We start from the raw sequence: 24603 nt of genomic DNA, 5'->3' as shown, positions 1-24603 counted from the left end.
TCTGCTTTGCAAATTTCTCAATATGCCAAAACCAGGTGTATTTGAGGTTCCAATCTCTGACACAGAAAGTCATTTTATGGATGGAGGTTGTTTCCTCCAGAAAATGGTAAGCATATTGTCACAAGTGATTGAAATTTAAGGTTACAAATTGTGGATTTCTGACCACTGGCATCTATTAATACAAACCAGAAAACAAAACCAAGAAACCTATCTTTCTTCTCGACAATTTTGCTTGCCTTTCCTTTTTACTTCCTTTTACCCACAAGCTAGTTCTTTGCTATGGGTTGTGGCTAGCAAATCAATACAGATCTATATTTTAGGGTTCTGAGAACATTACTTTTAATGGAAAAAATAATATTGCAGACTGAAGTCAGTGCCTTGAGTTTAAACTGCTATAATGGCTTGGCAATGCTTGTGATTTCTAAATTGTATTGATGTAGCATTGGAATTTGGATATCTTATTGGCTTTATTAACCATATGGATCTTTGCAAATGTGGGAGGCATAAACATTTTGGTGGTGCAGCACAGCTCTGGAAGTGCATAAGGAGCTCCACCTGTTTGGGTGACAGATGAGCCAGGCTGCTGCTGTAGATTAAACCCATCTGGCTGGTGCTAGGTAGAATACGAAATCAGGGAGGAAGGGCTCTTTTCTGAGTTAAATTTTTCTGGGGAAAAATTAAGGGAGAAATTTCAAATTGAAAACTTAAACTATTCTGTGGGAACAAGAAACTATGGGCAGAAGGCTGTCACTGATACCTGTTAGAGAACACTGCTGCTATATTTGGCATAATGACATTTTCAAGCTATGATGTTAACTGAAACATCCTGGAAAATCTTGTTTTGCAACCTAATTGGATAACTGAAAATTTCGAAGTGAAATTTAGGTGGCTTTTTTATTTTACACTTAAGGCAAACTTTGAAAAACAGTATTCTTTCCTGAACTATTTTTAAAAACTCTTAGCAGTAAAATGAAAGAGTATGAAATCCCAAATTCATTAGCCTAAGAAAGAACCATCAGTGGCAAGGATTGGAGAAGCTGTCGGGGCTTCTCTGATAATCTGTGATCACGTCCTCCAAAGGGGACCCTCACACACTTGGGTGTTTATGGGCTTTGGTTTTAATTCTCCAGGGTTAGTAAAAGATTCATGGAAAAATTAGAGATATGGTATTATTAAGGGGAAATTCAAGGCTCCTCTCTGCTCCCTGTTTTTGCCACACAGCCCCAGCTTCATCCTCTGGAAAGAGGGTTTTAATCTAAGCTTTGCAGGTTTATGATATTATAATGGGCATCTATCTTCAAAGGGATCATATTTCAGAAGTGTTGAAGGTCAGGGTGGCGTTTTATTTTTATTGAAGTATAACTTGACATGTATTAGCTTCAGATATGCAATATAATAATCTGTTTATGTTGCAAAATGATCATAATAACTCTAGTTAATATCCATCAACATATACACTTACAGAACTGTTTTTTCTTGTGATAAGAACTTTTTAAAAAAAAAAAGAACTTTTAAGATTTGCTATCAGGAATTTTCTAGTTTGCAATACAGCATTGTTAACTATAGCTGCCATGCTTTGCATTACATCCCCATGACCAATGATTTATTTTATAACTGGAAATCTGTGCTTTTTGAACCCCATCACCCATTTTGCCCAACCCTGGAAACAACCGATCTGTTCTCTGTATCTGCGAGCTTGGTTTTTCCTTTATGTCATTCTTTAAATGCTCTCTTCTCCCACATACCTAAGGGAGACCTTTCAGAAGACACTTGAAAGAAGTCTAAGCCAGAGAACCTAGGCCAGCTCCACCATAGGCATTAGAGCAAACTTACTTCTTCATGCTTTGTAAGTGGGTACATACGATTCAGCCTTATTTAGAATTAGAGTTTGAAACTGGGCTCGGGATTGGGGGAGGGTGTGAGCTGAACAGATCTTTCAGCCTGCTTTGGTTTCAGCCCATTTGGACTTTCCTGGTTTAGGGATAATCTTCATTGTCTCAGTTTAGCCCATCAGAGAGTCACAGGATCCAAGGTGGAAGTCTACTCACTGTAAAATGGTAATTTTTCTTTTTCTGGGCATACCTTTCTCTCAGGAACCTATGGGGATGAATGACAAATCCTGGGTTATTTTTAGGTCTTGGTTCTAATGTCAATTTAAACTGACCTTAATATGTTCTGCCCTGATGTTCCTGGATTCGATGCTGACAGCTGCCGCAGCTTTACAAATTACACAGCTGAAATACTGGTTTTGTCTACCCTAGTTGGTCTTATCCTGTAATCTCTAATTCAGTCCAAGTCCCAGTTTGTTAGAATTAATCTGGTGAAATAAAATAGGTAAAGCAGATTCTCAGGGCTTTTGCCCCTGGACATCTGTAGTTTTTAAATGGTCCTTTGATTTAAGGCTTGATTTGAGGATTTTTAAGCCAAGTAGTTATTTGACAGAGTAAAGGAACTTAACTGTGTTAAACTACCCACATGACTCCAACTGATCTTATAAAAATATAATGACTGCAGTATGTATGCACATCAAATATCCATTACCTCAAACTCTTTCAACGTGGTTTGAAGCTAGAGTCCCACAAAGAACCAGGCTTCATTTGCTTTTAGTCAATAAATAGGATTTGGATTCTGTAGCAGATCTGGATTTTTCTCCTCTCTGCCTATAAGAGAGTTTCTACCTCCACACATATTTACAATTACCAAGAGAGTGCTCTTTTGTCCAAGGGGCATCGATAATGTAAAACTTTCAAGATGACTTAATGTAGCCAATAAAAGTTTTGTTATCCAACCAATATTTACAATTGCAGAAGCCAATTGCCTGCTTTATGGAGAGGACATTTCATATATATATCATATTATTTTCACTGATTGCCAAAAAATCAATTTGAGCTTTCTGTTGAATTAAAGTATATATTTTATAATGCCTAAAATAGGCAATTACTCTACTATTTCTGAAGAAATTTCAGTATTTACAGAGGGGAAAAATGATGTTTTAATATCCCCTACCAATCTATATCAATATACTTTAAGAGTTTACTTTTTTAAAAAAAACATATGTACATTTAATGATTAAAAGTGTTAACTTCTAATGAGTAGAAATTTATGATCATTAAGGTCAATATGATAGAATCAGATACATTGGACTTTGGAGTTGAATCTCAGCTCTACCACTCCCTAACTATGGGGAATTTGGCAAATCATTTTACCTCTCAGAATTTTATTTCCTTCACCTGTGAAAAAGGATGGATGCTATAAATCTTAATGCACAGAGATGCTGGAACAACTAAATTGGAACATCTGGTACTGAAATAACAATAGTAAATAGTAGTTTATTCCCTGTCTCTTACATAATTTTGTTATTTTATGTTTAATATTTAATGATACTAACACTTATCATGTCATTATGTTCAGCACCAACAACAGTGTTAATCTGTTGGTATCAAAAATATTATCATTTTCTTTGTGTAACTGGTAAATGTGAGAACTTAAGGCAGTAAGTGTAATTGTTAAGAGTATGGACCCTGAAGCTAGATTTCCCTGGTTTGAATCTTGGCTGGCCCCCACGCTGGCCCCCCCAGTACATACAAGCTGTGTGACTTTGAACAAGTTACTTAGCTTCTACGTGCTCTGGTTCCCTTTTCTGTAAGACTAGGACAATGGAAGTACCAGTTTCTCTAAAATATTGTATATAAAACTTTTAGAACCATTACTGCTATAAAGTAGGACCAGTATAAGTTATAACTAATACTCTTAGAAGATTGTCTACAACCATACAGATAATAATTGGAAGAAGAGGATTTCTGCCCAGGATTTCTGGTTTTAAGTTATTTTTTTCCCCTGACTCCACAGTCCCCTTGGAATTTTATGTAAAGTGAAGTAAGGACTTAATAATACTGATACATAATTACATAAAGCAGTAGCTCTTCTTTTTCTTACCAGAGTTGGTTAATGATAAAGCTATGCGGAGTCCAAGTCAGAGGCCCCAGTCAAGATCATTGATTCTCATAAATCTGTTGCCTCTAGAGTCACTGACATTGACTGAATGTCCATGAGCCTCTGTCTTGAGTCATTTGTTAGAATGCTGCTGTGGACCCAGGATCGCTGACTCCATAAATCTCTGGCTGGAACCCACTCTATTGGCATCCTAGGTCCCCAAAGGGCCCTTATCGAGTGTGAAAGCAAATGCAGTCAATAGAGGAATAAATACATTATTAATAGTGCATCTATTTGGCCGGGAATGAAGTCAAGAAGGATTGTCACAAGTCATAAATATAAAGGGTTCGTTCTTTTTTTTAAGTTGCATTTCTACTTTTATTCTACAACCAGTTTTGCCAAAAAGTCCACAGAGTGGATAGCAAGATATGAAATTTATAAACAAAGGTAAACATAGTTGAAAATAAAAAATAGTTTAAAATTTGATTAAAGTCTCAGATTTGTTTTCCTGTGGAAAATAAAGCCTTTGTTTATGGGGTAAAAAGGAAAGTGTTTTCCCCACCTTTTGAAAATACTTTGTTCATTGTTCATTTAAAATCACATTTCCCAAGGACAGTAGAGAGAATTTCTTCTTTAAAGGTTTTTAGAACACTGCTGATTCTTCCCGGATATTTTTCAAACTCAGTCAATGAATGTACAAAGTACAACCCTCCAATGTCAAATACTTTGAATAATGGCAGGAAATAACTTGTCAGAGTGAAAAAACTTTTATCCATCACCTAGCCCAGGAAAAGCAGAAAGTGATATTCCCAAAAACTATATTGAAACAGACTAGAAAAAGAAAAAGGTCACTCTCCTCCAGGAACCAAGTAGCACTTGAGGCCAACCCAGACTGGGTTCCACAAGCTTCCCAACCATATCAGAATTGTGCTATGAGAGATGGAAAAATTATCAAAGCAAGTGTGCTTTACATATGGAAATATCTCACAGTGGGAAAAAAAATCACTGAGGAGAATTTAGGATTGTTTGACAGATCCCTGGGGAAAAAAAAAAATAAGCCAGCCAAATGCATCTTAAATTTTCTTTGAGGAAGATTTAGTTTTTTCTTATTTAATTATTTCCCAAATATGATTTTCATCCAAATGAAGGAGTTATAGAATGTATGGCTTTCTAGGGTCTAAGATTCAGAGATTTTAAACAGACATAGCAGCTCTTTCGTCCCATCCTTTACAGCATTTCTGCAAGGTAGTGATTCAGCTTCTACTTGAAACTGTGAAAATAATAGCTGCCATCTATTAAGTGTTCACTGTGCTGGTCACTGTGCTAAGCACTTCACAATTACCCCTCTTCATCTTCATAATAACCCTGTGAAGAAGACATTATTATCATTTTTTAGACAACTGAGGTTTAGAACACTTACTAACTTGCTCAAGGTCAAAGAACTAATAAGTGTCACAAGGTATGAACTCAGTTCTCTTTGCTTTCAAAGAATATGCACTCAATACCTATTCTATGCTGCTTGAGTTTTGAGGATGAACAGCTTTGGTTCTTAGAAAAGTTTTCCTCATACCGAGCAGAAATATGCATTACTATAAATATCAGAGTAAATTTAGAACATCTCAACTGTCCTCCAAATAAGGTAATACAACAATCACATTTCCTTTCACTCTTTTGTTTTTTAATAGGGTAAATAGCCCAGACACAAATCTAAACTCTGTCTTGAAGGGAAAAAAAAAAAGATCAGAGACATGAGGATGCAGAGCAAACTTCATGGAATTGTTCTATCTCATCAATCTACCATGTTATCTAGATTTTTCCAACACATGGGATTTAAGATACCTCCAGAAATCCCCTGTGAAATTATAAGCTATTTGGGACCAGTAAGATAATTGCACATCATCGTGGATTAGTTTATACATTAGTTGTTTTCCTACAGAGATCAGGACAAGGGAGGTGATACAGGCTGGGTATGTTCTGATGGATCGACACAGGAGTAGGCTTTGGAAACAGGATACCCTCAGGTGTAGACTAAGTATAAAGTGTATAATTGCTTGATGGGACCCTCAACCAACCTCTCATCAAATTTCCTTCCAAGAGCTATAATAACACAAATTCTTCTATTAGTACTTTATTTCTGTGGGTTTAACATTTACTCTTTTATCAGGACTTTCTACTGAAATACAAATATCTTTAACACTCAATGTGAATTATTTTAAGATTCCATCTTTTCCCTATTAGTAGGCACTGGGAAGGAAAGAAAGGAATTGACTAGATCAGTGGTTCTTCAACTTTAGCGTGCATCCAGGTCATCAGGAGGATGAGCCACACTCCCAGAGTTCCTGGTCCAGCCAGATTCCAGTGGGGCCTAAAACTTTGCATTTCTTTCTTTCTTTTTTTAATTAATTCTTTTTTTTGGAGTTTTTTGTTTGTTTGTTTACAATTTCACATTTTTATTTATTTTTTATTTTGGGGGGGGGATTAGGTTTTTATTTATTTATTTTAACGGAGGTACTGGGGATTGAACCCAGGGCCTTGTACATGCTAGGAATGCACTCTACCACAGAGCTATACCTCCCCCTCCACCTAAAAATGTGCATTTCTAATAAGTCCTCAAATAATGCTGATGTTGCTGGTCCCAGGATACACACTGAGAACCACTGGATTAGGGAGTGGGATAGAAAGGGAAATGGGGAAGGGATAAAGGAGAGTGTTCCATAGCCTAACTGAGCATCTAGAGTATTAGTGTTAGAAAATTCAGAGGGATCATTTTATAAGCCTGTCTCTAGCAAGGAAAATGAGGCATACAAACTCAAAGTGATGTACACCTTTGCTGAATATTGGTGAGGCAGAATTTGAGTCTTCTGATTTTCAGCTTTGCATTTTAGTCATGAGCAGAGCCTTTCAAGCTTGAGGCTCCTAAGCACCCTCTGAGGAGCTTGTGAGAAGTAGATTCCGAGACCCACTCTGGACTCAGGGCCCAGAGAGTCCACATTTTGACAGATTCTCTCTGTCACTCAGACTCAGGAAGTATGAAGATAACACTCCAGGAATAAAAGCAAACAGCACCGGGTTCTAGGAAGGCCCCACACGGAAGGAGCAGAGACCTCTGGGGGCAAGAGAACAAGCTGTGATGCCCGGGGGCAGCCAAGGGAGAGGGGGAAACTGATGCATATTTGCTACCCAAGAGGAAGGCACAAAACAGATGCCGACTGTGGAAACAGGAAACCGTCTCACTTTACTTGTCAAAACACTCACCCCTCTTAAATAGAAGAGTCCTAGATTTATGGAGAATGTGAACACAGAACCCTCATGTCTAATCCTTACTTGGCAGATACACATAAGCATTTTCAGTGTCTTCCCGCAGGGGCTTAAAACCTCTGCGACCTATAGGGCAAATGGGGACTCCAACAGGAGAGGAAAGAGACAACATTAAGCTTGCTTAGCTTTAGCTTTAATTTTTCACTTTCCCCAAATATGCAATTGCACTCTTATTCCTAATTAAGAAAATTCTTCCTGCTACTGTGTCACCTTCCTTTACTGTTTTCCTGCCTTTGTGTATGGGAGCTTAATAATGAAAACAACTGTCTCCATCAAAGTAGCATGCCATGAAATTCCCTTGCCTCTCCCATTGTTTTTCTAAATATATAGTGAAAATAAAATCACTTTTAAAGAAAATAAGGAAATAATGAAAATTCTATCAAATTTCTTTTGGCTGAGTACCTTTGGATTTTTAAGGGCATGAAAATGAAAAATATATTTTTATGAGCACAGGAGGTAGACTTTGCAATCCTCTCATAAGTCATCTTACTATATATAGCACACATTAGATTGGAGGAGAGGTCAAATCAATTCCTGTATGAATACATATTCCACTCTAACTCTAGGAAAAATGATGTATCTGCAGATCATTTTGTGAGCTTTCTATTATAAGAAAATAAGTTCTGAAGTGTAAGAATTACTTCTCCAACTTCCTTGTAGGCTCTTTCAATGAATAAAGCCAAAAGACCTTAGAAAGCTTTTAAGGCATCCCATGATTACCCTCATTTTTCCCCATTTCAACTTTATCTTACATAACCCCATCCTCCCCACCCCTCCTGCCCTTCCTCCTGTTCCTCTACACACATAGCCTTACCATTCCTAGTCACACTTAGATTTACCTTGATCTTGATGAACTTGCTGTGCCAGGGCCCCTCACTTGCACTGGCGTCTTGACTGCTAGAAGTTGCTGGGAGTTGTGTAGAGTTTCAGTGAGGACCTGGAAGTCAGAATTGCAATCAGGAGGCATTTCTGTGTAAGCAGTTCTGATAAACTGCCTAAAGAGACCTCATAGAAGAAAGTCATAAATCTACAAGCTTCCAGTAACTTGGATTTTACTTTTTATTTTTAATAAATATTCACTTTTGCATCTAATTTTTATTCTCAAATTGTGTGTTCCTCTTCTTAAAGATTATCAAAAAATATGTAAGTTTCATGCCCACAATACCTGGAGCTGCCCTACTCCCAGTATATTCTGCTTTTATTTACATTTGTTTCTTTGATAAAGCTATTTCTAGAGTACACTTCCATTCTCCCAATATATACCCGCTTTCCCACATCTCAGTATATCAAAATACCATCCATCCTCTAATTTTTAGTTCAAATGCTACAGCCTCATGACCTGTTAATTCTCCAATTAGTATAACTCTCACTTGTACACTTATATTTTGTCTCTCTTTTATCATAAATATACTACATCTTAAATCAAATGTCATTAGTTATATATTTTTTATAAGACAAAAACCGTATCTTTGTTGTCTTTTGCTTCTTTGATACCTATACAACAACCAATGGGTGATGGAAAGTCAGGGGTGGGTGTGGCAAACTTACAATTAGAATAGCAGTCATCATATTCATAGTATTTATTAAGCATGGGTATTGTATTCGTAAGTTGATGCATAATATGTCACTTAATAATCAGAATAGCTCTGCAAAGTAATTATTAATATCTCCATTTTACAAGAGGCTCACAGGTAAATTATTCGCCTAGGGTCATTGTTATAAATTGAACTGTGTCACCTCAAAACACATATGGAAGCCCTGATTCCCAATATGACTATATTTGGAAATAGAGCCTTTAAGGAGACAATCAACATAGAAAAAGAATATGAGAGCTGAATCACTATGCTATATTCCATAAATTTATATAACATTATAAATTGACTATATTTCAATTAAAAAAAAAAGAGGCATTTAATGAGGTCATGGGGTAGGACTGTAATCCAATGGGACCAGTGTCCTTATGAGAAGAAGGCAGCAGAGATGTAAATCTTTATTCTGTAAAAGGCCATATGAAGACAGCAAGAAGATGGCCACCAGCAAGACAAGAAGAGAGGCCTAAGGAGAAACCAATCCTACGCCCAAATTTGATCTTGAACTTCTAGTCTGTAGAACTTTGAGAAACAAATTTCTGCTGTTCAATCCACCTAGTCTATGTTATTTTGTTATGGCAGCCCTAGGAGACTAACACAGCCACAGAGCTAAAAACACTGGGAACACTGGTGTTGAATTGAACTTAGATCCATGTAATATTCTTGCTCCAAGGTCATGCTGAAGAAATGACTCACTTCTCTGTATAATGATAATCCATGCTCAGTTTATAAAATATTCAAAATATCTGTGATTCAAAAAGGCAAGTGTTTCCTTTCTTGCTACCTCAAAGACAGCAATATTGTAAAATAAATTTTATATTATACTAACAAAAAGTCTTTGAAATAGGGTTTTATATTTATGTATAATACCTCAGTCTTAGAATTATTTCTTTAGTGATTAAAATGGCACACAGGGGAAGACAATTAGAAATGGCTGAATAGATATAGAATCAAGAGGCGAGTCTGGTGGGTTTGACTTTCATTTCCTTTTTTATGTAAAAAGAATTCAATATGCCATACATACTAGAATAATGAACATTTATTCTAAGTAATTGAATTACCTTGAGTTCCCTTTATTAGAAGGATTTTTCTTAGAAATGAATTTTTCCCATTATGGTACATTATAAGTTTTCAGAAAGCTCTATCAGCGTCAGGTTTCTGCTTACAGAGCATATTGTAGACACAGAGGATAGAAAGCAAACTGTAGTCAAATATATTCTGGAACTAGGAATTAGAAAACAGACTATTGAAAAAAGAAAAGACCCACAAATTTTTTTCCAAACAGAATAACATACCGATGCAGCAAGTTTTTGTTTGTATGATCCAAATAAATTATTAAATTTATGAAAATTTTAGGACAAATAGTTTTTTTAAATGTTATTCAACTTATTTAAATTAAAAAAAAAAAAAAAAACAGTTCACCCATTTCTTCCATCCCCGACCCACTACTTCTAGGGCAACCACCAATCTGTTCTCTGTATCCATGAGCTTTGTTTTTCTTCAGACTCCACATATAAGAGATTATACAGTGTTTCTCTTTCTTTATTTTACTTAGTGAAATGCCCTTGAGGTCCATCCATGTTGTCTCAGATGGCAAGATATCATTCTTTTTGTGGCTGAATAATATTTTTGCAATATATATTCTGCAATTTCTGTATTCATCTGCTGATGGACACTTAGGTTGTTTCCATATCTTGTACAGTAAATAATGCTGCAATGAACATGGGAGTGCATGTATCTTTTCGAGTTAGTGTGTTCATTTTCTTCAGATAAATACCCAAAAAAGAAATTGCTGGGTCATATAGTAGTTCTATTTTTAACTTTTTGAGGAACTCCATACTGTCTTTCATAATGGCTGCACCAATTTACATTCCCATCATCAGTGCACAAAGGTTCCCTTTTCTCCACATTCTCACCAGCACTTGTTATTTCTTGCCTTATTGATAATAGCCTTTCTGACAAATATGAGGTGACAACTTATTGTGATTTTGATTTGCATTTCCCTGATGATTAATGATGTTGAGCATCTTTTCATGTACCTCCTGGCCATCTGTATGTCTTCTTTGGAAAATTACCTCTTCAGGTCTTCTGCCCATTTTTAGTTAGATTTTTATTCATTCATTCATTAATTCATTCATTCATTTATTTATTTATTTATTTATTTATTTATTTATTTATTTATTTATTTATTTATTTATTTATTTATTGCTATTAGGTTGTATGAGTTCTTTATATATTTTGGATATTAACCCATGATTTGCAACTATTTTCTTTCATTCAGTAGGTTACTTTTTCATTTTGTTGATGGTTTCCTTTGCTATGCAAAAACCTTTTAGTTTGATGTAGTCCTACTTGTTTATTTTTGCTTTTGTTGTTTCTGCTTTTGGTGTCAGACTCAAAAAAAAAAAATCATCACCAAGACTATGTCAAGGATAAATATATTTGTAAAGTAATTAAATTCCTTTACTGTAAATTTTCCTGTAATATTTTTAGGCTAGGGTTAGACTAAAAGTATATTTACATTGTTTTTCTCATTTCCATGACTTAATATTTCAACCAGATGAGACTGATTTACAGCCTTTGATATAAGAAATATTTGGAAAATTCACTGGGAAACCATATTACTGGTTAACTCATATCAAGCCAGGATACCTAGATTTAACTTCTAGCCCCAGTCCATCTTAAGTGGCTCATCTATTCTATTTATGCTCATTTTACTCACCTATAAAATAAGAGGATTGGATTAGATTATCTACATGTTCCCCTCCAGTTTTATAATCTTATAGTTGTAAAGAAAGTATTTAGTATTTGGTTTTCCAATTCCACACTCTTTTCCTTGCTGAGATGTCCCTGAAAGTCATGTCTGAGATGTATGAATCACAGGATTGAAGTAACTCAGATCTCTGTGTTGTCTGATAGAGAAACAAAGTTTGTGCTAGTTCACTGAGGTTTCAGGACATATTTGTTAACACAGCACAACTAAGATTATTCTGACTAGTAAAAATATAGTCCCAGGTATGGCCTAACTGGTGCCCTCCCCCCCAAAAATTCATATGTTGAAGTCCCCAATGTGACTGTGTTTGGAGATAGAGCTTTTAGGATCTAACAAAGGATAAATGAGGTCACAAGGGTAAGGCCCTAATCTATTAGAATTGGTGGCTTTAGAAAAGAAGAAAGACACCCCCCCCCAAAAGCAGACACTGGGGAAAGGCCATGTTAATGCACAGCATGAAATAAGCCAGCTACAGGCCAGGAGGGGAGCTCTCACCAGAACCCGGCAAGCTTAGGCCAGCATTTTGGTAGACTCCTTTAAAATGGGCTTAGAGGATTCAAGCTTAATTCTGGTTCTGCCATCTGGATTCTCTGTTTGAACTGATGTGGTCCTTGACCATAAGGATAAAACCACTTGTCTGAGTACACTTCTTGCTGAGTCCCTCCTACGGTGGCTCATGTAGGCTGAAGTGAGGAAAATAACGGTTTCTGTGAGCTTTAGAAAAGTCTCTGTTCCTCTTGCACCTGACCTTCCCAGTCAATAGATACAAGAAGGGGGTGCTTGCAAGAAAGGTGAAGTCATATCTACTAGAATGGGAAATGGGACACCCTTATTTTGTGGCACTGGATGGGCAAAAGTGACCCTGGCACCTATGAAGGGAGGAAAGAACATTCATAATTTTCATCTTTCAGGAAATGCCTGGGGCATGGCTCTCTCTAACTATTGCAAACACCTTTAATTACACTATATGTATAACTGAACCACTATGATGTACACCAGAAACTAATACAATATTGTAAACTGACTATACTTCAATTAAAAAAATTAATAAAAAAGAAAGAAAATAAACTATTGGGCCTGCCATTCCCTGCCAATTTTAGCCCTGACCAAAATTTGACTGCCACGACTCTCAGACTTTCTGAGAAATGTATCACAAACAGCAGAGGATAGCCTCAATGTTTACATCCCCTGTGCAAAACACCTGAATATCTTCTCCATCACCCGTGTCTATAACTGTTGCTCAGTCATTCCATGGCATAGATCGACACAACCTGGCTGGCGACATGCACACCGTCACATGGTTCCTTCAAAAGCAAAGCCTAGACATAATTATCTGAACTGAATTGGGAACCCCAAGGCTTACTAGCGAGCCAAGAAATCATATTGGAGGCACTGTCAAATTGCACCCCTTGATAGATGGGGGTCCCACTTGTGACAAACCCTAAATGACAAATCAAACAAATTTGGTCCCACTTCATCAGTCAGAATAGAGTGGCTGACAGGGTCGTGTACTCATGGGAAATTTTACAAGTCAAGAGACAGAAACAAGAGGTGGATAATTTCTGGGATCATTTCTCTATGGGTTTCTTGCTTTTTTGCCCATCTTTGAACAAGACACTGACTGGCCTTTCTTCTAGACTATTTTTCACAGGTATTTGTAGAGCAAACAACTTTGCTTACAGTCCTGGAAGATAGGGGCATGTGTAAACAGAAGACATGCTACTGCCTATTATTAAAGATTCAAGGGGAGGAGGGTAGAGTGCATGCTTAGCATACACAAGGTTCTAGGTTCAATTCCCAACACCTCCATTAAAAAAATTCATGTTCAGTAAAGTCAGAGTTCCTTTTCTGTAATGCAATCCATTACATGTGCAGGTGTCATTCGGCCCTTTTCATGTCCCCCTGTAGGAATTAAGGGATAGAAGATTACTTCAAAAAAAGCTGACACTCTGGCTACTGTTATTACCTTGAGTAACAAACTCCTTTGTCTCTGACCCAGGAGTCTCCATGTCTTCTGCCTTGAAACTATGGCAGGCTGACTTTTGAGTTTCCAAGTAAAGTAAAAATCTCAGACCCTTCTGAGTTCCTGAAACGCCTCCTCGTTTTTTCTTTGTGAAGCTTTCCACATTTTATTTTATTTGCCTTTAAAGATTTATTTTAATCCAAGTATCCACAAATGTTTCCCTTGTAATTGTTTCATTTAAACTGCTGAGAAAAATGTTTAACAAATATGTAATATGCTGTAAAGAGAAACAAATGCTCCTCTTTCACCCACCTCTTTTCTTTGTAATTAAAGATCAAGTTCCTAAATAAACTTGAATGTGATTTTTAATACTAAAACTCAATGACTATTTTCCATTAATTCAATAAAAATAATGTCATGCTGAATTTTTGCTTTCGATAATTTAAAGTTAGTTTATTTAGTATTCAAAGCAGACTATATCAAGAAAATTTTTGACATATTTCATTATTCAGTATGCAGGTCTTGCTAAAGTTTAATCTTGTAAAATGTGAATTCCATTTTGACAATCTCAAGTTTATAGTTAACTGATGCTGCTTTGGTAAAATAAAAATATATACAGCAATTTTCCTTCCATTTCATTTAAAAGTGTAATGAGAAGACACATATTAACTATATTTTTACAAATGTACAAATTACACATACTAACTAGAAATACTTTATGAAACGTTTGCAATGTGAGTTTAATAATGCAATTAATCTGTACAGATGATTTTTTTTGTTAATACTCCTGGAAAATTTCCTATAAATTTTAGAATGTATTTTGACTGTGGAAAATTCACATATTTTTGTATAGCTTTACATGTCTTAGATTTAAATGTAATGCTTCAGGAATTGTGCATTTTGTGGAAGCATATTCTCCATTACATTCCACCAATCCACTGGAATTACTTATTCCACTCAGACTGGTTTTATTACAAACATAATCAGAAAGGAGCTTTGAATGTTCAGATGTACAGTCTACTTTCCTGATGAATATTATTCTTTTATCATATGCATCATTGCTCAGTGTTCATTTTGCCTTTATTTATTATATGTATTTATATTTATTTATCAGCTTCTCCTAATAACCTCATTTAAGCCTTTTAGTCATCTATTTGGTTTTTTTGAAAGAGAGATTATGCCAACTATAAATTCTGTGAGAAACAGAATCATATTTTTAAATTCTTCACTTACTGCCTTGTGTAAATCCTCTCATGATGTATGTTCTTCGGTCTTTGTTTAAGATTGTCCTTTGCTGAAGGCACTCTAAAAAGGCCAAGGCCATTACACTGTCTGTCATTAAACTAGGAGACAATCATTTATTGAAGACCAGTGGGGGAGTTTAAGAATGAACTAGAGGAAATTTGGGGCTTTGATTCAAGTTAGACACTATTAGGATTACTGTCTCATTAAACCTGTTATTTCTTTTTACCTAGGAACATAGCCCTTTAGATTTCCTTCATTCAAAATGTCCATATTTCTTTTTTTTTAATTGAAATATAGTCAGTTTACAATGTTGTGTCAATTTCTAGTGTACAGCATAACAGTTCAGTTATACATATACATATATATTCATTTTCATATTCATTTTAGGTTACTACAAGATATTGAATATAATTCCCTGTGCTATATAGCATAAATTTGTCATTTATCTATTTTATATATAGTAGTTAGTATCTGCAAATCTCGAACTCCCAATTTATCCCTTCCCATCCCTTTCTCCCTGGTAACCATAAGTTTGTTTTCAATGTTTGTGAGTCTGTTTCTGTTTTGTAAATAAGGTCATTTGTGGGTTTTTTGTTTTTTTTTTTAGATTCCACTTATAAGTGATATATGGTATTTTTTTTTTCTCTTTCTGGCTTACTTCACTTAGAATGACAAACACACTATAAACCTCTTAGAAGAAAACATAGACAAAACATTATCTGACATAAATCTTAGCAATGTTCTCCTAGGGCATTCTAGCAATATTTTTTATTATTATATATATAATATATGGGCAATAGCAATAAAAGCAAAAATAAATAAATGAGACCTAATTAAATTTATAAGCTTTTGCACAGAAAAGGAAACCATAAGCAAACAAAAAGACAATCTAGAGAATGGGAGAAAATATTTGCAAAAGGTGAGAATGACAAGAGCTTAATTTCCAGAATATACAAACAGCTCATACAACTTAATAAGAAAAAAAAAAACCCAATCCAAAAATGAGCAGAAGACCTAAACAAGCAATTCTCCAATGAAGACATCAAATGGCCAACAGGCACATGAAAAAAATGCTCAATATCGCTAATTATCAGAGAAATGCAAATCAAAAGTACAATGAGGTACCACCTCACACCAGTCAGAATGGCCATCATGAAAAGTTCACAAACAATAAATGTTGGAGAGGGTGTGGAGAAAAGGGAACCCTCCTACACTGCTGGTGGGAATGTAGTTTGGTGCAGTTGTTACAGAAAACAGTATGGAGATATCTCAAAAGACTAAAAATAGACTTACCATATGATCCGCGTGTCTTTTAAGTCACAGCTCTAGCAGAGACTGATGGTCCCTCTACTTTCCTCCCTCTTTGCCTCCAGCCATCCCCCTTCAGCAGTACCTTCACCACACTTTCATCACTCTGTCCATTGCCAGGTCATGGCCTGGATCTCTCTGTGCCACTGGCTCTTGGAGAAACCTAAATGACATTGGAGGTCTGTTGACTCTTTGTGTCCTACTACCCTTACTTCAAGCATGACTGTATTTCGCAGCAGGCTTGCAGAGTTCGTTTTGTAGCTGTAGCTACCTTCTTGTTTCATTGAAGAGAAAGTTTATCTCCTTTTTCTTGACAGTAGGCTTCATGAAAACAGAGGACTGAAAGTGTTCTTACATAACTATCTTTAATCAGAAGTTGCTTGAGAGTTTTAGGAGGAACCTTTCCTTACTTTTGGGAAGTTGAAAAATTGAATAATTTTTGAAGTCCTATTCACAGTCAAGCTAAGAATCAGTATCTTTAGATAAGGCTCTACCAAGTAATATCATTACCTCAGTAACCACTGGAAAAAATGACTACTCTGCCAATTTTTAAGGGTTGAGAAGAGACGATTTCAATTACTATGTTGTCCTGCCTTTGTTAACTTTTTCTGGAGTAGTCGAGCCAAGAAATAACCTTAAAATAAGTGGAGAGGTGGTAGAAATTCTTTGTGTGCTAAGAGTTTCTACCATAAAAATAGGGGAAAATTTTTTCTGCTATGGTTCATTTGCTTTGTTCACTAGATAATTTATACTCAAAACCTAATTGCTTTCTTTTCGCAAAGGGCAATGTCCAATGAGTCCTAAAGGACAGTTTGGACAATATTTTGTAAGTGTTGGAGTTTCACTGATAACATCTATTCCTGATTCTAATACTTCTCACGTGTCCTATGGTCTAGTTTACAAATAGAATTATATGGTCAAAAAACAAAAATGTACTAAAAGGTATTTTCATGGTGCGGACATAGGGGAGAGACAAATAATAATGCCCTGATACAGCCTCGCTACATTAAGCAGTGTTCCACGCAAATGATTACTATAGATTTCATTTATTTTTGTAATTAAGAGGAACGAGAACCAACGTGTTAATAATGTGGAAAAAACTTGGAGGTAAACAAAAAATAATTAAATAGTTTCATACGATCAATTGTATTTGCAATAAAAACAAAAGAAAACAACTATTAATTTCCCGCTGACACACCAAGCTTCTGTCAATGTGGATCGTGAGTCTCTTTACATCTTGGCAGATGGTTCCTCGGGCAATAAACATGGGGAAAACATATTTCTAAAGGAGTCTGCAAAGCAAAACTAAGCAAAACAAAAATATATCAAGAAACGTATGCTTTCTCATAATGGAGTGGTGGCTCTTGCACAGCAAATAGCAAGGAAAGTTCTGGTTAGAATGAGAACTCGAAATGAAACGAGCATTGCAATTCTAATCTATGGTTAAATAATTAACCCATATAAATAAAAGTCGTCCCTGTAAGCTTCTGATTGCTATTTCACCTATTAGATTAAAGGCATAAATTCCCATTCCCTATGGTAAACATTAATTTTAAAAAATCAAGAGTGTTAATAAAACATAGGGATAATCCTGCCATTCCACCCCACAACAGCAGTGGGACCCGCCGGGAGCCAGTGTAGCTCTCAGTGAGGAGAAAGTACTCTGAGTGCAGAGAATGGGGCAAAATGTTTTCCCTGTGGCCCGCAGGTCACTTTTCAGGCACTCCTGAGTTTACCTTGAATGGGCATCCAGAACTTTCTTTCTCCCTTGGTTTTCCTTCTTTCCTTCTCCTCTTTCATTTGTGAACCCTGCTCCGGTGTGGCCTCTTTTACCCATGTGAGCAAGTCTCCTTTGCCTGGATCTTCACATTCCTTAGAGTGGAGCACTCCCAGGAGGAGTCCCTCGTACCAGCAGGGAGTCTCCTCCTTAGCATCATATCTCAGCGTTGCCCCTTCCCCTGGGTTGGGGGGGGGGTGTGGGGTGAGGGCTGGAGGGACTGGGGGAAGGAAGAGACTGGAGAGCAGGCAGAGTTCCGTGGTGGGGACAGAGTCTGACAGACAGCTCCAACCTGCACCATGAGCTTTGCGCTGCCATCCCCCTGAACTTTTCTCTACGCTATCCCTCAGTGAAATTCAAGTTTAGGAAACAGGAGCTACACAGATACAGAGAACAAACTAGTGGTTACCACTGGGGAGAGGGAAAGGGAGGGGCGGAGAGGAGAAGGGGATGAAGAGGTACAAACTACTATGTATAAAATAAAGCTACAAGGATGTATTGTACAGCACAGGGAATATAGCCAATATTTTATAATCATAAATGAAATATAACCCTTAAAAATTGTGAATCACTATGTAGCACACCAGAAACTTATAAAGTATTGTACATCAACTACTTCAATAAAAAAAGAGAGAGAGAAAATAGGAGGTAAAGTTAAAGAAACTTAGAGAGACAAGATCCCAGATTTTAGAGATGCTCTACAGTGATCCAGGACAGATTTTGATTTTATGGGAAGTTAAAAAGTTCCATAACCAAACATGACTTAAAAAACAAACAAACAAACAAACTTCTAACAACTTCTTTAAATAGAGAACTCATTCACAGGGCTCAAGATTCAGAAGGTACAAAACAATATGAAATGGAAATTCTTTCTCTCACCGAGTTCCCCTCTTTGGAGGAAATCAGTGTTGTCAGTTTCCAAACAGACTTTGGAAAGGTAGATGCAAAGGCATGATTTCTGAAGTCTTAGCACGTGGGTTCACAATAGTAACTGTGTATCGACTTCATATTAAGAACAGATTTTTATCACTTCAGGTTAGGAGCCTTCCGAATCTGGGTGGGTTTGTCTGGAAGCACTCTGGGAGGCCTATCAGAATATCATTCGATAGATCGTGCTGCATCCACTCTCCTGGCCCTGCTTTTCTCCCAAGCCCACCCACCTCTATTTGCTCTCCTACAGAGGATTGCCTAATAAAAGGAAAAGCATGGGATTCACAACAAGGCTCAAGCCTAGGCTGTCACTATGATGACGAATAAATCATTTTATCATTCTAGTCTCCATTTCTCCATTTGCAGCATGGAAAAATTACATACAGCTGTGATTACTTCATAGGCAATAACAGAGATGAGGGAAAGGAAAATCTTTTGAGTTACTTAGATGAAATATGTTTCATAAACACCTAGTACTGCATAATCACGTTTACAATCAGAACAGGAAGTCAGGATAGAAATCTTGGCTTGGTCCAATAGATCACATTCTTATATTTTAGGAGGAATGAAAACTCTTCTCCAAAAGGTGGTTAAAGACTGTGAAACTGACATCAGGCATCCATCCTCAGAGGCAGAAACTTCTGAGGAATGCAAAATTTCTTAGAGCTCATTTTTTCCCCAGCATTTCATTTAGTTTCTGTTACAAACTTTATCTCCCAAAAAGTCATGGGTTATGGAAAAGTACATAATATGAAAAGACACAGAAACTATAATAGAAACTGTGATGTAGACAGAGGAGAAAACAACACATAGGAATCAAATTAATAATGTTTAGCACCATTTCTGAGACTCAAAGGCGGGTATAGGTATCATTTCACAAACAGTGCAGAGAGAATAGATGACTTTTTCATGGGTATGAACTCTTAGAAGAACTAAGGTAATGAGCCAGCTCACCTAATAAAGTAAAAAAAGTTTAATAATTTCATTATTCCAATATTTCTACAAGCGCTCCTTGTAACATTGGTACACCTATGATAATATTTGTCAACCTAGGAATTACATTTTTGAAACAAATGCAACAATAAAAACATCATTATATCAATCACCACCACAGGAAAAAAATTATCCCTTCTAACAAAAAATCAATGACATTATAGTGGTGATAGGGAAGTCAGAATCCACTGTCTCATCACCTATATGGAAACAATGCCAAAAGCCCCAGCACAATTTAAATATATAATTATCTTATTGCACCATGAATTCTCTGTAGTATTCCGAAGGGAATCCAAATGTGTAGGTGCATATGTGAGTGTGTGCATGCAGGTATATGTGTGTATCACTCACTTCTAAACAATTACTAACACTGAGACACGTAAAATTTTTTCTATACTAAGCACTCTCATTACAGCAAGAGATTGGCCTTAGCCACATCAGTGTTGCCCAAGCTGCTTTTTTTTTCCCCTTAGTGGAAAGTATGCCAGACTTCTCATTTGGTTCTCCAGAATACTTCAGAGAATGGAGCTAACGAGTGAGGCAGTTAAGATGACTAAGTCATTAATAAGGAATGGATCCGCCATTCCCTGAAACAGCTGTGCAGGATTGCTTCCAATCCCTCCAGCAAACAGACTAATGCCGACGGAGACACCTGCTCTTTCCAGTGGCACTGCTTCAGATGCACTGGAGTGTCCCTTAGCTGCCAGATTATGTCCATATTGATGGTAATTTTAAATAAGTTCAGTAAAATACCCATGAAAAGGAGTCCAGCAAGGCCACCAAACAGAGCACTGCACTTTGTTAACTGCTTTCTTAGTGTTTTTTGACTGTGGTCCTGTCAAAACCTTCATTGGCTTCCTAGAGGAAGAAAGCACAATAAAGATCTCGGCTGTCTCAACTCTGAAAGCAATCAAGTGCTCTGATGAAAGATGAAGGCGCTCACATTCTTGGAGCAGGTTTTTTCTCTCGTCATCTCAGTTCCCTTGTTGCCATGGTCACCTCTCAGCACAGCCAAGCTCCCCCACCCATCCCCCAGCCCCGCTTCGCTGCTGCATTCCTCCTTCCTGAACATTTCCTTGTCTAGTCTGTGCATTCTCCCACTTTCCCTGACCAGCCCACCTCTCTGCATTTCTGATACAGGCTGGCAAAAAGAAAGATACTGAAGATGCCAATGAGTTGTTTTAAAACTGCAGATCTGAAACTAGGAGTGCGAAGTCTTCACAGACACATCCGTTTTGTGTCAGCAACAAAGGGAAAGCAAGGTTCTAGCTAGTACCTGGGCTACCTTGTGAGTCCAAACACTCACTATAGAGACTGGGCCCTACTAACTGCTTTTTAAAATAATCTACAGTCTTGATTATAAAAAGAAATTAAATCTGGTGGTAGTGTGTGAATGGGGATGTTATACTGGTTTATACAAGCAGTTGTTACTGAATATATTCTGCAGAAAAAAGGGAAGAGATGATGGCTAAGGATAAACCAGGGTTCCAAATATACATAGTGCCTGATGTCTTCAGATTTATGCATCCTTTCCGGCACAGACCGACGTGTGAATTTCTTAGGGGATTCAGAACACTTGGAATTAAATGTCATACAAGGAGGCTATTTCTGTTGGCCACAGAGTCAAAGATAACCCTCAGGAAAACGAAGTAAAGATAATATGTACGTATGTTTTTAAACTAGGTCCATTCCCTGCTGTTCAGATGTTGCATGATCTCTTAAAGTGCTGTTTGTCCAACTAGGCAAATTTTGTTATTGTTAACAGCCTATCTCCCTGGGCTGGGAAGGTTATAATTGTCATTTTATGCTGTATTATTTGGTTTGTTAGGGTTTGAATTTTTTTGCTGGTGCTTCTTTTAAACAAACTGTTTTGAACTCCTGCTAGTTGATTGTACTTGTGCCTGGAGGGTATTTTTACACACAGCACAGAGAACTGAAAAATAAATGAGATTTGCATATTTGTAAGGTCTTTGAAGTGAGAGCTTGTAAAGATTATAGATATTATCCTTCTCTATTTATAAGAGAGTCTACAAGTAAGAAGCATTTTCCCCAATCACCAGAAATAAAACATTGATTAAAAAAACAAGGTTATAAATATCTGGTCTTTATGTTTAAGGGCAAAAGCAAGGATGCAGCTTATTTTAAAAGGTAGGGTCAGATTTATCTGTTTATACTTAAGAATTCATAAGATTTTTAACTCAAAACACCAAGAGGGAAAGGGATTTCCAAAAATTTTATTTGGCATATTTATTTTCCAGAAATAATTTAAAATGAGCTTCACACAAATTACTCTTTCCCAAAAGAGACTACAAAGGTTCCTAAAATCATGATCTTTTGGACACGTAAATTGTGAAAAATCAGTACTTTATGAACTTCAGAAAAACACCATTTATAGTTGCTGAAAATCAATTTTATCTTTTATGTCTTTGGTGAAGAAATATTCCTCATGCTAGAGAACTGGGCATTCCAATTCTATTTTCTCCATCTACTTGTCATTTTTATTAATGCCAAGACGAGGCACCCGTGTACCCTTATGAATGTTTAGTGGAGGTGGTAAAAGAGTTAATGTCTTCAAAAACTTCCTGCTTTCTTCTGTAGTGTAGTCTGGACACTAACAGTATCACAGACTCAGAACAGTAGCCCATGTAATTTAGTTTTCAATGACAAAATATACATACATCTGTGTATCTAACTTAAATTGTAATCATTTGTACTCAACTATCAATACAATTAATAGTCTTCTTTCTCATGTTAGAGAAGGTCTGGAAATATTAATGCTGACCAGATGCTCTTAGGGATATTTCTTTAGTGCAGTGGTTCTCAACTAGGGGTGATTTTGCCCCCCCCCCCGCCCCGGGGGGGAGAGACTCTTGGCAATGTCTCTAGGCCATTTCCAGTTGAGAACCACTGCTTTAGAGGGAAGATTAGATTGTCACAAAACCTTGACTACTTGGATAAACAAATACTAAAACCAGAAAATTCTAGGATAACTGTGTGCTCATAGATATGTCATGGCAAACAGCATGTTTTTAAATGGAATAAATACAGCAAAAAAAAAAAAATGTGACAATGAATACATGTGTGTTCATGTATAACTGAAAAATTGTGCTCTACACTGGAATTTGACACAACATAGTAAAATGACTATAACTCAGTAAAAAAATGTTAAAAAATAAAAATAATAAAATAAAATAAATGGAATAAATAGATTATATACTTCTAAAACAATGAAATCTTGTCTTAAAAAAGCCTGCCATTGTTCACTGACTTATAACAATTTTTACCTTTCTGACTAAAATATGCTTTACATATTTTAGAAATGGTAACAGTTCTTTATGGCCACAGAGCAACCATTTTATAACTTACTATTTTATCACAGCAAATTGTCTCTACTGACCTAAAAGACAATCCCATTTAATTGGCCAGGTTGGATCGGAGCCAAACAATTTATTAAAAATTACTAAATTAAAAATTTGATACAAAACTCTCTTTGAGAACCTGGGTTAATAGTGTCTAAGTCTCCACCCTGGGCAGGCCTCAAATCAGAACTAAACGTACAGACTTGTATTTTGAGCAATGATACGAGAACAACTTCAAGGGTTGAGTGTTTATTACCTCCCCACTCTCCCACGTGCTCTGGGGTCTGATGAAGCCACTAAGAAGAGGCGTAATGGACTGTGAAGAACACACCTTCGAGGTTCGAGTCTAAGGCTGTCTGTGACTTCAAGCAAGTCACATAACCTCTGTGACCTTCAATTTCTTCATCTATAAAATGGTAATAAAGGTACCCAGTTCATTTGTTCTAAAAATGTAAAAACAGGGGGAGGGCATAGCTCAAGTGATAGAGAGCATGCTTAGCATGCATGAGGTTCTGGGTTGAATCCCCAGTACCTCCTCTAAAAGTAAATAAATAAACCTAGTTACCTCCCCCCTCAACAACAACAATTAATAATAATAATAATAATAATAATAATAATAATAATAATAATAATAATAATTTAAAAAGTAAAGTGTAAAAAGAAAGTTTGATCAATGTGCTTGCCTTCACACTTGTTATGCATTCATATTTGATTTAATTATTTAACTTTAATTTGTTAGAAAATTGATGTTTAATTTATCAAACTTAACAAATAATTACAATGCTAATGACATCTAATACACATTAATAAAATTTAAAAATATATAAACCATCCTTAAGAGAAAATTATATCTTCTCAAATAATTGAAACAAACAAACCCACAAAAAACTTCCTAGCTTGGTCACATCCCTAGTTCTGCACTGATGACTGCAGTGGACATCAATGTCAGTCCCAGAGATCTCTTTTGCTGTATTAAATGGTATATTGCCTCATCCACACTTCTGTGTACCTTTGAGCTCTTCCTGTAACCTAGATAACTTTGCCAGTTCCCCTCATGGCCTCAGAGAAGAAAATCATCAGAGATGCTGAGGAAAAGAAGGTAATAATTACTTTTTAAGCTTATAAATTGATTTGTGAATCCAAGGCTTAGGGAGAAAGGATGTTTAAATCGTAAGTATATAGGGGTTCTTATTTGTTTTCGTTTGTTTGTTTCTCGATCCTATGCGCTGAAGAGTCATATGCTACGAAGAATAGAGTTGGGGAGAACAAATTAAGAGTCAGACTAGTCCACCTCAGACCAAAAATTTCAAGTGGTAGGGAAGATGGCATCAAGAAATAGTTGGGGTGGGGTGGGGAGGGTGGCTGTGGTTGTGGCCACTTAGAAGCTGTCCTCGGCCTTGATTCCTCAGGGCTGA

At 36.5% G+C, this 24603-nt stretch overlaps 1 long non-coding RNA gene across 3 annotated transcripts in view; it reads right to left on the bottom strand.

Annotated features, from left to right (window-relative positions):
• Positions 1–24603, bottom strand: part of LOC105092262 (uncharacterized) — a 333225-nt gene that overhangs the window by 202478 nt on the left and 106144 nt on the right. For all 3 annotated transcript variants that reach the window (XR_010381308.1, XR_010381306.1, XR_010381307.1), the window contains one exon: positions 8091–8188. This is a non-coding gene — a long non-coding RNA (uncharacterized LOC105092262). The remainder of the gene's footprint in view (positions 1–8090; positions 8189–24603) is intronic.

This window comes from Camelus dromedarius, chromosome 6 (assembly GCF_036321535.1).
Source record: "Camelus dromedarius isolate mCamDro1 chromosome 6, mCamDro1.pat, whole genome shotgun sequence".
Taxonomy (NCBI): Eukaryota; Metazoa; Chordata; class Mammalia; order Artiodactyla; family Camelidae; genus Camelus; species Camelus dromedarius.
Note: the sequence above shows the minus strand (reverse complement) of the source record. Positions and strands in the feature narration are given on the sequence as shown.